This window comes from Mesocricetus auratus, unplaced genomic scaffold (assembly GCF_017639785.1).
Source record: "Mesocricetus auratus isolate SY011 unplaced genomic scaffold, BCM_Maur_2.0 Super-Scaffold_100010, whole genome shotgun sequence".
Taxonomy (NCBI): Eukaryota; Metazoa; Chordata; class Mammalia; order Rodentia; family Cricetidae; genus Mesocricetus; species Mesocricetus auratus.
In genome coordinates, this window is record NW_024429194.1 from 54,654,705 (window position 1) to 54,667,057 (window position 12,353).

Below are 12,353 nucleotides of genomic sequence, written 5' to 3' on the forward strand. Positions count from 1 at the left end.
ATGTTAGGCAAATATATCAACAAATCCTAATGGCATTTGATACTTCATCAACATCCTTTTCTATGTTATTTTCTGTGGTTTGGTTCATATAAAATGAAACTCTAACCACACATGCATTGTTGTGAACTGTGCATCAGGCTCTAATCATATAGACATTATTGTGAGCTGTGCACCAGGTTCAAACTATGCATACACTATTGTAAACTGTGCACCAGGGTGTAACCATACATGACTCTGTTGTGAACTATGCACCAGGGTCTAACTATGCATGCATGATTGTGAACTTTGCATGGGTGTTACTCAGGAATTTCAGTGTGTGAGCAAGTGTTGCAGGACCACAAGGAAATGGCTGAGTCAGATAGCTTTATAATGGAAACTATGCCTCCCAATAAAAACAGGTAATTTATCTCATGTTTGAATGTATATGGCTGAAGTCTGTCGTGATCACTAGCTCATGTTGGAATCACACACTGACCAGGAGCAATGGTTAGAATTCTTGGAGGTAATTAGCTGTATCTCAAACAGGTGCAGTGAGAAATAATGGAATCAGAGCCAGGTTTACTTTTTTCATATGGATTTTCTTATGAAAACTGACAGAGCATCAAATGTGTAAACTAAGTGACTGAGGGAGACAGATTTCATGCCTGCAAAGACTGCACAACAGCCCAACTAGTCCCACTTTGTAATTGTTTACACGTCTAACAGCACCACAAACTACATTCAAAACGGAGCAACACCCTTTATTGTCGGATTGAGAAAAACATGTCTCCAAATGTATGTTGTATAAAGTCATTATTGTTGTATAAAGTCATTATTAAGCCTTTATAATTAAAAAATGCCAAAGTCTGTGACTTTTTGTTATTTGGATTTCTACAAGAAATTAATGCAATGCAAAAAAACTGATTAGAAGACCAGTATCATCAAGGAGTGAAGCAATCACATATTTGCATGAATTTTGAAGATGATCCACTGTTGAAGTCTCAGGTTTTTTCAGAAATGTGGATAGAGTAACAAATGTGACAGCTGGCCCAGGACTTATGAGTACTCCAACTTGGGATGGGAGGGGAGAGGGGAGGACAAAGCAGAACATGGGGTAATTGATGTTTAATCACTGATGATAACACTTATACCGGTGGGCAGTAACTTTTCTCTGAAACCTTTCTCTATATTACAACCAAAATGACCATATTATTATTTTAAAAATCTGAACCATATAGAAAATTAATATAAGATTCAAAATTGGTGAGAGAAATTTGCTTTGATCTGCTGCTGAATGGCTCACAGATGACAATTCAATTAACAAACACCTCCATTTATTTTTTCTGAGAGAAAGAATATACTGAGTTCACCTCATCAGCCTTCAAGATACAGCTAAGCTATTTTTTTAATTGAAGAAATACAACAATCTTTTCAGAAATGTTTCTGCTCATCACCTCACTCCAGTGCTTAACTCACATACAAATTTTTATAGCTACCACTTGGGCCCTGGTCCGATTTAAACTAAATTTTCTTACCTTGAGTGCAACTTTGTGATTTATTAAGATATTACCTTCCCTTGTACATTCATATTTTTAATTCTCTTCACAAAAGGAGTTTTTCTAAATCTTATAGAAATATCCACCAAACGCAAGCCATGTGCACTGTGACACATTTGGCTTATAGGAAGGAAAGGCGAGGCTCCTGGAGATGCAGGTTACATTAGCAGGTCACCTAGTCTGAAGTAAAATGACCCCAAGTGAAGCCGACCACAGTGTTTCTCATGGCTGGAACAACATTTGGTAAGGCCTGCATTTATCAGGGTTACAATTTTATTTGACAGGTAATTTCCAAGACTAGACTCATGTACAAGATTTTGATTGCTGTTCTTCAGCAGAAATAATTTTGTCACCACTTTTAACAGAATCTCATTACTAAATGCCTTTGGGAATGGGGTGGAGTGCAAGAGAATAAAATGAAAGGGATATGAACATATTTTTTAAAGTAATACACGGAATAGCTCTTAAAGGCTTATCTTTTTTTTTCTATTAAAAGACTATCTGGGGCTACCTAAAACTTATATGACTTTTACATTTACATTCCTTTTGACAGAATCTGCAGTAGGTAGTTTTATCCAAATGACTAAATTATATGCATCAAATCACTGTACTAATTTTAGTGAAATAAAGTAGTTCTAGAGACAGCCAGAGGATTTTACATTACCAACATTACCAGCTTCTGATGAAAGAATTAGGAATAATCATCCAAACATAAAACTGTTATTTTATGTTAGATAACTCACAACATTTTGTTGCATATTAAAAATTTGTATTCTAGGTACTATATTATATCAAATAAATTACTATGAGAAGAAATATTACAGAATGTGATTTTAGTGTTTATAATAAATTTCAACATTATAATTGTAATGTTGTCTGTGTTTACATACAACTGATAAAATGGCATTATAGCCAAATAAAATAGCAATAATTATAAATTAGCAATAATAATAAACATGTGGCAAGAAAATCTATACAAATCAAACAAAGTTTTATGTAACTTTTAAGATATGTGAGATTATGTTAGATATGAAAAACAATGTAATAGAGATTATTAATGCATTCTCCATCTACATCACATGAAGTTAAAATTCATAATTGGGAAATGAAAGACTCGAAAGTGAAAATGTGCTTTGTAAAAGTTAATACTTCATTTTCAATATATTACTTGTAGACTGCATACAAAACATAGAATTTCCATAAACTGGATATTGCTTTTCCAATTTGAACTGTAAATGATCTTGCATACATCATATGTATCTCTTAAATAAGCAATCATTCAACATTCTGTTCTGAAATAAATAAAATAAGTCATATCAAAATCATTTTAACTTGTGCCCATATAAACAAATTTATTATGTAAAAATAGACTGCTGAATTTAAGTCTCAGTTATTAGATGAGAAGCCTTACATGTGAGTTATATTGAATTACTGAAATAGTTTAAATACTAGACATTGAATGATATTTGCAATTTTTAATTAAGTATATATGCAAGCTTTTCTACAGTGGTAGGTAAACAGCCTTATTTGTGTCATCTTTCTCTTGTAGATTTATTGTTGGCTCTCATAAGTAATAAAAGAAGAGACTTCACTGACATGATTCAATACAAATTGATTTTCTACATATGTAGAGACTTGGGCCATTATCACCTTCTGGCTGTGTGTTAACCATCTCCTAATCTTAGTGTCCAGGGATCATCTAAAATAAGCATAATGGATGATGGAACTACATGAGATGCTACGTTTAATTATGAATCGTCTCAGCCAAGACACAACCCAATCATTTTCTCTCACATATTTCTAATGATGGTTAGGAAAACACATTTAGTCTGGACAATTGCTTCCCAGAAAATACTATGAGTGCTATGCTCTGAATATCTACACTGTGTCCCCATTTGTACATTGAATCCTTCCCATGATGGTTGGTATTTGATCATTAGGGCCTTTGGGAGATGATTAGATCATAATATTGGGCCTTCCACTGAAAGGAATTGGTGGTTTATTTAAGAAGCTCAAGTATCTTTATTGCTTTTGTCATCTGCAGACACAAGGGGATGTCAAAATCCTTGAATCAGGGATCAAGCTTTTGACACAGCCTGTCTGCTAACCACCTGATCTTATTCATTCTAGACTCTAGAGAGATGAGAAATATATCTCTTCTGGTTATAAGATTGTTAGAATTTTGTATCTGTACACTGGCAGAGGACTCAAAGTTTTGTTAAGAGACATCCCTTCCACCAGGATAAAAGAGTTAGAAATAGCCATTCTTTCATACAACAAACATGAATATGCACAGATAGACATTGTATGTGTATGTGTGACTTTGTTGGTAGGTAGAAGCCTCATATGAATCTTAGCCAAATAAAAACTGAAATTAGATCCCTCTTACATAAGTGATCCTTGGGCATGAAAAGAAACACACTCAAAGTTGTATTGCTATGTAACCATGTATACCTTCAAGACCCTATGAACTTGCTCATCAGCATGGTGGTGAATATTGTATATTGCACATGGTTTTTATCAGAAGTCTTGGTCTTCTTACCTAGAAATGGCTGAAAACTGTCCCAAAAGCTGTGTAGGATCCAGAAAGATCATTTAAGTTTCCTGGACCCATTAGCTGAAAAGAAGTCATAGCTTTGATGGTCTTGTATGTCTTGTATGTCTTCTTCTTCATTTCTGAAAGTTAGCTATACATATGTAAATATTTGGTATTTACTGTTTTCTCATGTTCAGAGGCTGTTTGACTATCATCCATTGAGCAAAGCTGTTACACTTCGAGTCATGAATGAATAGCAAATGGAAATTTTTAAATTTTCTTGCCATTTATTAGATGCTGTGAGTAAAAACATAGTTTCAAAAAGTGACAAAACAATAAAGGCCTGTTATTCTAGCATCTAGCAAGACTGAACATTCCTTCCTGGGCTGCAGGTCATTTTAAGGTCAGTCTTCACAATATAGCGAGACTTGTTTCAAATTGCAAAAATTTTTAAATACTAGATTTAGCTTAGCAGATGAACACTTGCCTAGCTTTGTTGTAGAATATTATTTTAACAAGGCAAAGATGTGTTACATTTGTTTATGCTGCAGAATATTTCTTTGACTCTGTAAAGATACGTTATATTTATTTATGCTGCATTTGTTTAATTATGAAAAGATGTTTTGCATTTGTTTCACCTTTCCTTCCTAAAACATCTAAATGGTCAAATAAAGAGTTGAATGGCCAATAGCTAGGCAAGAGAAAGGATAGGTGGAGCTAGCAGACATAGAGAATAAATTGGAGAATTCTAGGCTCAGGAATAAGAAAGGAGGAGAGAAAAAGGGAAATGCCTGGGGTCAGAAGCCAGGCAGATGCCAGCCAGCAGACACGAGAAGTAGTGAAAGTAAGATATACAGAAAGAAGTAAGAAGTCCCAAGGCAAAAGGTAGATAGAGAGAAACAGGTTAATTCAAGTTAAATGAGTTAGTTAGACATGAGGTAAGATAAGGCCGAGCATTCAAAACTAAAAGTAAGTGTTCATGTTTTGAATTGTGAGTGGGTGAGTGACATAAAAGAATAAGCCTGCTATATACTGTGAGTGACAGACGCATGGCTCAATCCCCAGAAACAATGAGTAAATAAATGAGTAAGTAAGGTAGATGCATGAAGGAAATGAAATTGGAATATAAATTGGTAGTTATATGGGAGTGGTGTTCAGTCAGAGATTATTGGAAGAAGAGACAATTGACCAAATTATAGGCATTTTAAAAATTAAAATGTAGTTATAGGTTGGGAGGGAAGATGTCTGTATGTAGGAAAACTACCTGATGTACTATCAGTGCTCAACACTATGGAAACTAACTCTGGAAATATCAGGGAGGCTGATAATGTCAGAAAGAGAGTGAAGGGCAGAAGAGTGAGCACAAGGCTGGGGACCAGAGTGCAGTGAGGGATTCTTGATGAGCCAGAGCACAGAACCCAAAGGATGGAGTGCAAAAGTTGCTTTAATTGCTGTGAAAAGGTGTGTATGGTTTTAATCTGTGAATAATATGAAAAGTTAGACGAGTTTAGACTAAGAATCTTGTTTCTACATACAAATATATATTAGTCTGCCAACATTTAAATGAATTGCTGGGTATGGGTGGAATTTCAATTTCATTGTTGTAATGGAAATTATTTTGCATGTCTTCATTTATAGATTTGTGTAGCATCACATGGCACCAATCATTAGGATTTTGATATTGATTTGCATGATTAAAGTGAAATGTTTCAGGTTTTCATTCCCTGTGATGGTAACTAGGAGACTTCTCAACTGAACATGGAGGCTTCAAGGTTGATGCCAAAGGATGTTTGATCTTATTTAAATGATCATTTTCAAGAATATTGAAACAGCTCTCAGAGACAATGACTGTATGAGTAATATATTTTAAAAGATGTTACAAAGTTAAGAGAAATTTCAAAATTGTTTCAGTTTTACTTTATGAATATCAACATAAATGTACATGTATGTTTCTCTGTCACACACTCTGAAAATGCATATATGTCAATTGTTCTGAGTAGTACATTTTCCCCCTTGTTGCTCATCTCTTAAACAAAAATATATTTTAATTATTTGTTCTGCTTGACTGTAGATCATTGACTAAGGATCATGGAATATTACAGAAGAGCAGAATGGTTTTAAGAGCCAGAATCACAGGGTGCCTGCTGCTAGACAGTGTCTTCTAGACATGACAGGCAATGTTATGCACCCATGAAATCTTTGGGATATGATTGTTTAACAATACTTGCATAATAACAAAATCAGTTGATATGCCATTGTGGATAGTGTAAATTTCACAAGGCCTCACTTCTAGACTTAAAGTGGATTAATGGCTACTAGGAAAGCAAGTGTCAGGCTTCTCCAGAGACTAGCCTGCTCAGTCTATCTAATCCCAAATGCTCAGCCATAGACACATGTATATTAAATACAATACAAATGGTCTCATTCTGTGTGTGTTTGTGTGTGTGTAGATGTGTGTGTGTACAGGTGTGTGTTCTGTGTGTGTGCAACAAAATAATTATAAAGCAGGGATCATGAATTTGAGAATGAGGGGCTTGGGAGGAGTTACAGATGGGATAAAGGAGGAAGAATGATGTAATTACAGTACTTATATATACAATTCTGTTGTTGTCTTTATTTCTGAGATTGTCTCTTACTTTTCTTACTTTCCTTTCCTCCTTCAAAATCCTTCCATATATACCTGCTTACTCTCCTTCAAACTCAGTTGTGGCTAACCATCAACTGTCATTACATTTGTATATGCACATATATTCCCTGATAATACCTGCTGAGTTCATATACTGCTACTTGTATGCATGTTTTCAGGATTTATCATTTGGCACTGAAAAACCAATTGGTATGCTTTTCCCTGGGGAGGACCTCTATTGCTGGCAGCTTTGCTAAGTTACCTGCCATTCTTTGTGTAGGACTGAGAACTCGCAAGATTTTTGCTGTCTGGTTGACCTATTTTCCCCTTCTTCTTTATTTAAATTAGAAACAAGCTTGTTTCACATGTCACCAGCTCTTTCTCCCTCCTCTCCTCCCCTGACCCCCTACCAGTCCCTCACCCCCTCACCCAAATCTCACTCTGTTCCCCTGGGAGGGTGAAGCCCTCCATGGGGGATCTCCAAAGTCTTTGTCATATTTGTTGATGTCCTCATTCTTCAGCTCACATTTGGGTGGCCATATTTATGAAACTTTATGGGTTTGGCTACTTATGTTATTAGGAGACACAACCTCATAACAATATTCCTAGTTCTTTTGCTCTTATGATCTTTCTGCACTCTCTTTTGCAAAGTTCCTCCAGCCTTAGATGTGTTACTACTTTCTAGATATAACCTTTGGTGCTTGCTTCCACAATTCTGCATTTATTGGTTGTAGTTTTTCTGTAATGGTGCAAAGAGAAGTTTCCTCAATGAGAGGCAAAGGCTGCATTTGTCTATGGGTATTGGGAAAAATGATTGAAAATTGTAAATCTTTTGTTAGAGATTATGCTAGCTTAGTAAACGAGTGATGGTAAATTCTCCTCCAATAATCATCATTTCACCAGAACCGAATAGTTTGCTAGGTTTCCAGTACCAAAACAGTATTCCTTATATTGAGTGGGTCTTAAGTATAGAGAGCAGTTGGATATCACTAAGGTGTGTATGCCACTACTATACCTATAGGGTAGTTATGCCAACATGATCATTGATGTGCTTTATAAGCATCATAGCTGTGGAGGACTGTTGGTTGTTTCCCTCCTTTACAGGCTTCCAGGGAGGAGGTATTCAGATCAGTTCCAGGCAGACGTCTCTGGGATTTGTTATGAAGTGCATGCTGTCAGCAATAAGGACTTCCATTGCATCTCTAGGGCATAACCAAGGGCAATAGCACTCGGTTGTATGTTTTGTTAGTCTTTTAGACAACCCTGGCCAGTAACTCATATAGGGGTTCTCATGTCTGATATTGGGGATTTTGTTAGGTGGTCTTTGCTCTTAGAAGGAGTAGATCACTTGAGGAAAGTTTTTTTGTAAACAGTTAACAATATGATTCCTTGTGTCTTTCTCAGATATCCATAGTGTTAACTTACTCACTTCCTTCTTTCTCCTGTATTTACATCCCTGCATCTTCCTAAGACTGTTTATCACATTTCCCCTGTTAGATCACTTGTGTCCTGCCATTCCCCTTCACCTTCATCTCATATTCTGCATCTTCTACTCTTTCTCTACCTTGTACATAATTTTAAAATATAAATAAATAAAATACTATGGAGGCATTATCCTAAAATGTATATATTTATAATTTAGAGGTAATAGTATTCAATTAACCATTTATTATGGAGGTCTTGCTTGTGGTTTCTATCATGAATTCTATTAAATTTTCTCAATATTGAAGATTGCATTAGTTTAGTTGAGATTAATCAGTTCCTTAATCACGGTATTTTAAAATGTTTATTTATTTTTATTTTATGTTTATGAGTATTTTGACTATACATGTAAGTGCATGGCATTTTGCCTGAAGCTCACACAGGTCAGGAGAGGTATAGTATCTCACAGAAATGAAGTTTCAGATGGTTGTAAGTTGTTACTGTGTGGGTGCTAAGAACTGAACCCAGATATACTTTAAAAACAGCAAGTGCTCTCTTGGTGTTTAGCCATTTCCCCAACATCTTTTCTCATGTTTTTATTGAACATTATTTGTTTAACTCCAGATTCATATTGAGAATAGGACCAGATGGTTGAATGTTTGTCACACCATGAATCCTTAAAATAGGAATGTCTAGTTTTCAGGAATGACCCATATATTTGTATACTAAATCTGATACATTTTCTGAAAGGCAACTGTAACAAATTAAAATTCAGAATGTATTTTTGATATATTTCTCAATGAATTTCTCTTAGTTAGGGTTTCTATTGCTGTGAAGACCCCATGACTATGGCAACTCTTATGAAGGAAAAATATTTAATTGGGGAAGCTTACATTTTCAGATTTTTAGTTCATTATCATCATTGTGTGACATGGTGGTGTGCAGGTAGCCATGGTGCTTGAGTAGGAGTTGAGAGTCCTCTATCTTGACCTGCACACAACAGGAAGTTGTCTGAACTAGGAGTAACTTGAGCATAGGTTTTCTCAAAACCCACTTTCACAGTGACACATTTACTTCCAACAAGGCTATACCTCTAGTAGTGCCACTCCCTGCGGAGGGTGTCGGGATTGATGACACAGAGACCAGAAGGCTCTCTTTTATTCCTACCCTGGCTGGTTATTATATACCCTGACACCAGAGGTGGTGATGGGTGGATAGAAAGAGGTGGTTAGTCTTTGGAAAAGGTCGAGGTCAGGGTGTTCCGTGGGCAAGCCCTTTTCAGGAACTTATTGCCCTGGGTATTGTATTGTTTTTAGTAAACATTGTCTTACAGCTTCCTGGTCCCAGGCTGATGGGGAAGTGGGTCTCTGGCCAAGGTCTGTTGTCCCCAAAACACCCTGAGCTTGTGGGGGCCAATTATATTGAAACTACTATAGCGTTCATGTTTTTATCATGTAAAATAGTTATAGTTTCAGTTAATGACAATTAAAAACATTCTTTAGTGTGTGTTATCCAACTTTTATACCTCTATATTGGTCTAAATCTCTATATAGAAAAATACAGAAAGTATTGTTATTGTTTGCTGATCTTATCAAACATAATTATAAACTAGAGTTGGAATTTGATGTAAATTACCTTATTTATTTTTATTCTACTAAAACTGCAAAGAACAGAAAGATGTTAGATTAATGGTGTGCTTCCTCCACTGAGTTCTGTATTATTATTTTCCATTAGTATTAGAGTCCTGGAAGCCATATTCTTAGAGGATAATCCCATATTGTCCAGGCTTTACTTGGAGGGTGACATATCAATTGAAGAGTTGTTAATTATCTGGTGAAGTTTTGGTATTCATGAACCATGAAGCCAGAAGTTGAAGTAATTGAGGGCAGAAAAAAGATAAATGAAGAAAATGTAAAAGCTATTTAATGATCTCTGCTAAACAAATAATTACAACTCACATGACCAGTCCAAGAGCAAGCATTAAAATCCATAAATTCAATGTGCAATCACAATCTAGCTTGAGATCTTTCTAGGGCATGAACTAGTTATACTTCATTGAACTAATTATAAATTTCTAACACATAAATTGTAACTGAGGTTAGGATTTGTCCAGAAACCAAAAATTAAGCACAAATTCTAAGAGTAGGAAGACAGTTTGTTTAGTAAAATGCTTGCAATGTAAACATGAGGAACTGCCTTGAATTCTCAACATGTATACAAAAATCCAGCCACTGCTTTACATCATATTGTCATATGATAGATTTTGTTATTTATAAAGTTTGGATAGCATAGCATTTTGAAAGTAAAATGTCGATTTTTCCAAGATTTTACATGCTTAGGATATTCAGACTTTTGGCAAGATACATATTTTTCATACTTCTGGCTGTTATTCTGATTTACAATGTTTTGTTGTTTTTTTGTGTAACTAACACTTTCTCCCACCTTGAAGCTGGAAGTCTAGGGTATAAATCCAGATTTTCCTTCCCTTTTGGAACAAAGAAGACCTTATATGAGGTCAATTAATTTGTTCAAAACATACAGATGACAAAATATGTTTTTCTTGTACTTTTTTGTTTTTCTTTCCTGCTTTTCTGGAAGATGTTTTAATTGACCACTTCTGAAGTTCAGTAACCTATCTGGTGTAATATCTTTATATAAAAATGGAGAAGAGTGTTAAGCTGCTCTCAATTTCATTCTAAAATTGTCCTGAGATACTGAAATGCCCATAGTGTTCTTCTTCATATTTTATTTGTGAGAGAATTATTATTTTTAGATATAACTTTAACAGTAAATATGTTAGGTTTATACTAAAATACTCATGAAAACTGTTCATTTGTTGATGTTAAAATTAGATATTGGAAAAAATTGATGAAAGCCTTGATTTTGAATTCTCATTGTTTAAATTCATATTCATTCCTCACAGGGGGAGTTCATGAAAGGGTAGATTAGTGTCCTTATTCTTCTCTCCTTCCACTGTCTACATAATCATGCTGTTGGGTCGAGCCTTTAACATTTAAGTGTTCAATTCATGTTTTCAATATTTTATCAAAAATAGATTTTTTCTTACAATGTATTCTAATTATGGATTCCTCTCCCAAACTGCTCTAAGATTCCCCTTGATTCCCTTCACACCTGAATCCACATCCTGTTGTCTCTCATTAAGAAACTAACAGACATCTAAATAATAATAATATAAGATAAAACAGAAATAAACAAACTAGAATAACACAAACAAATAAAAAACAGAAGAAAAAGAGCCAAAGAAAAATCATGAGAAACACATATAGACATAGAGACACATGTTAGTATACCTAGAAATCTTATAAAAATGCAAAAGTGACAGCTGTAATATATTTGAAAAGGAACTGTAAGGTTAAAAAAATGCCTTGACAAAACATTACGAGTCAATGACCAAAGATGACATTGATTTAGTTTTGTGTTGGTTATTTGTAGCTGGGCATAGGGTCTGCCCCTAAATGTGATTGTATACTTACTGAGAGTCTGCTAGAGAGAAATAATATTTCATTTGTGAGCAATTATCAGTTGGAGATATCCTCTGGTTTAGGTTTGGGGGCTTGTATCCATATTTATCAGCACTGAGACCTCATCTGCCACAGATACATGTAGGCTTCTACTGTCTCTGAGAGTCCTTATGTGTTTAGAAGGCCCTGTTTCTTTAGTGTCCTTCATCCCTGCCCCAAGCAGATTTTCTATTTCATCTTCCACAGAATTACCTGACACTGAGGGGAAGGATTTGATGGAGAAATCTTATTTAGTGCTGAGTGTTCAAAGTCACTCTCTGCATATTGTCCAACTGTGGTCTCTGTATTTATTCCCATCTACTGTGGAAGGAAGCTTCTCCAATGATGACTGAGCTAAGCACTGGTGTATGAGTATAGCAGAATATCATTAGCAGTCATTTTGTTGCTATGTTTCTTGCGTTAAACAGTAATATTTTTCCCCTATGTGGGTAATCTTTCCTTATTCCCAAGTTTAGTATAAATGCTTTGAGTCTCTCTCCAATTAGTTAATGTTGGCTGTGGATTTGCTGTAAACGGCCTTATTATGATGAAGTACATCCTTATATGTCTAATTTATCTAAGACATTTTTAACTATTTATTCATTTTTGGATATGAGTGCTCTATCTGAATGTATACCAGTATGTCAGAGGAAGGGACCAGGTCCCATTACAAATGGTTATGAGCCACGAATTTGTTGCTGGGAATTGAACTC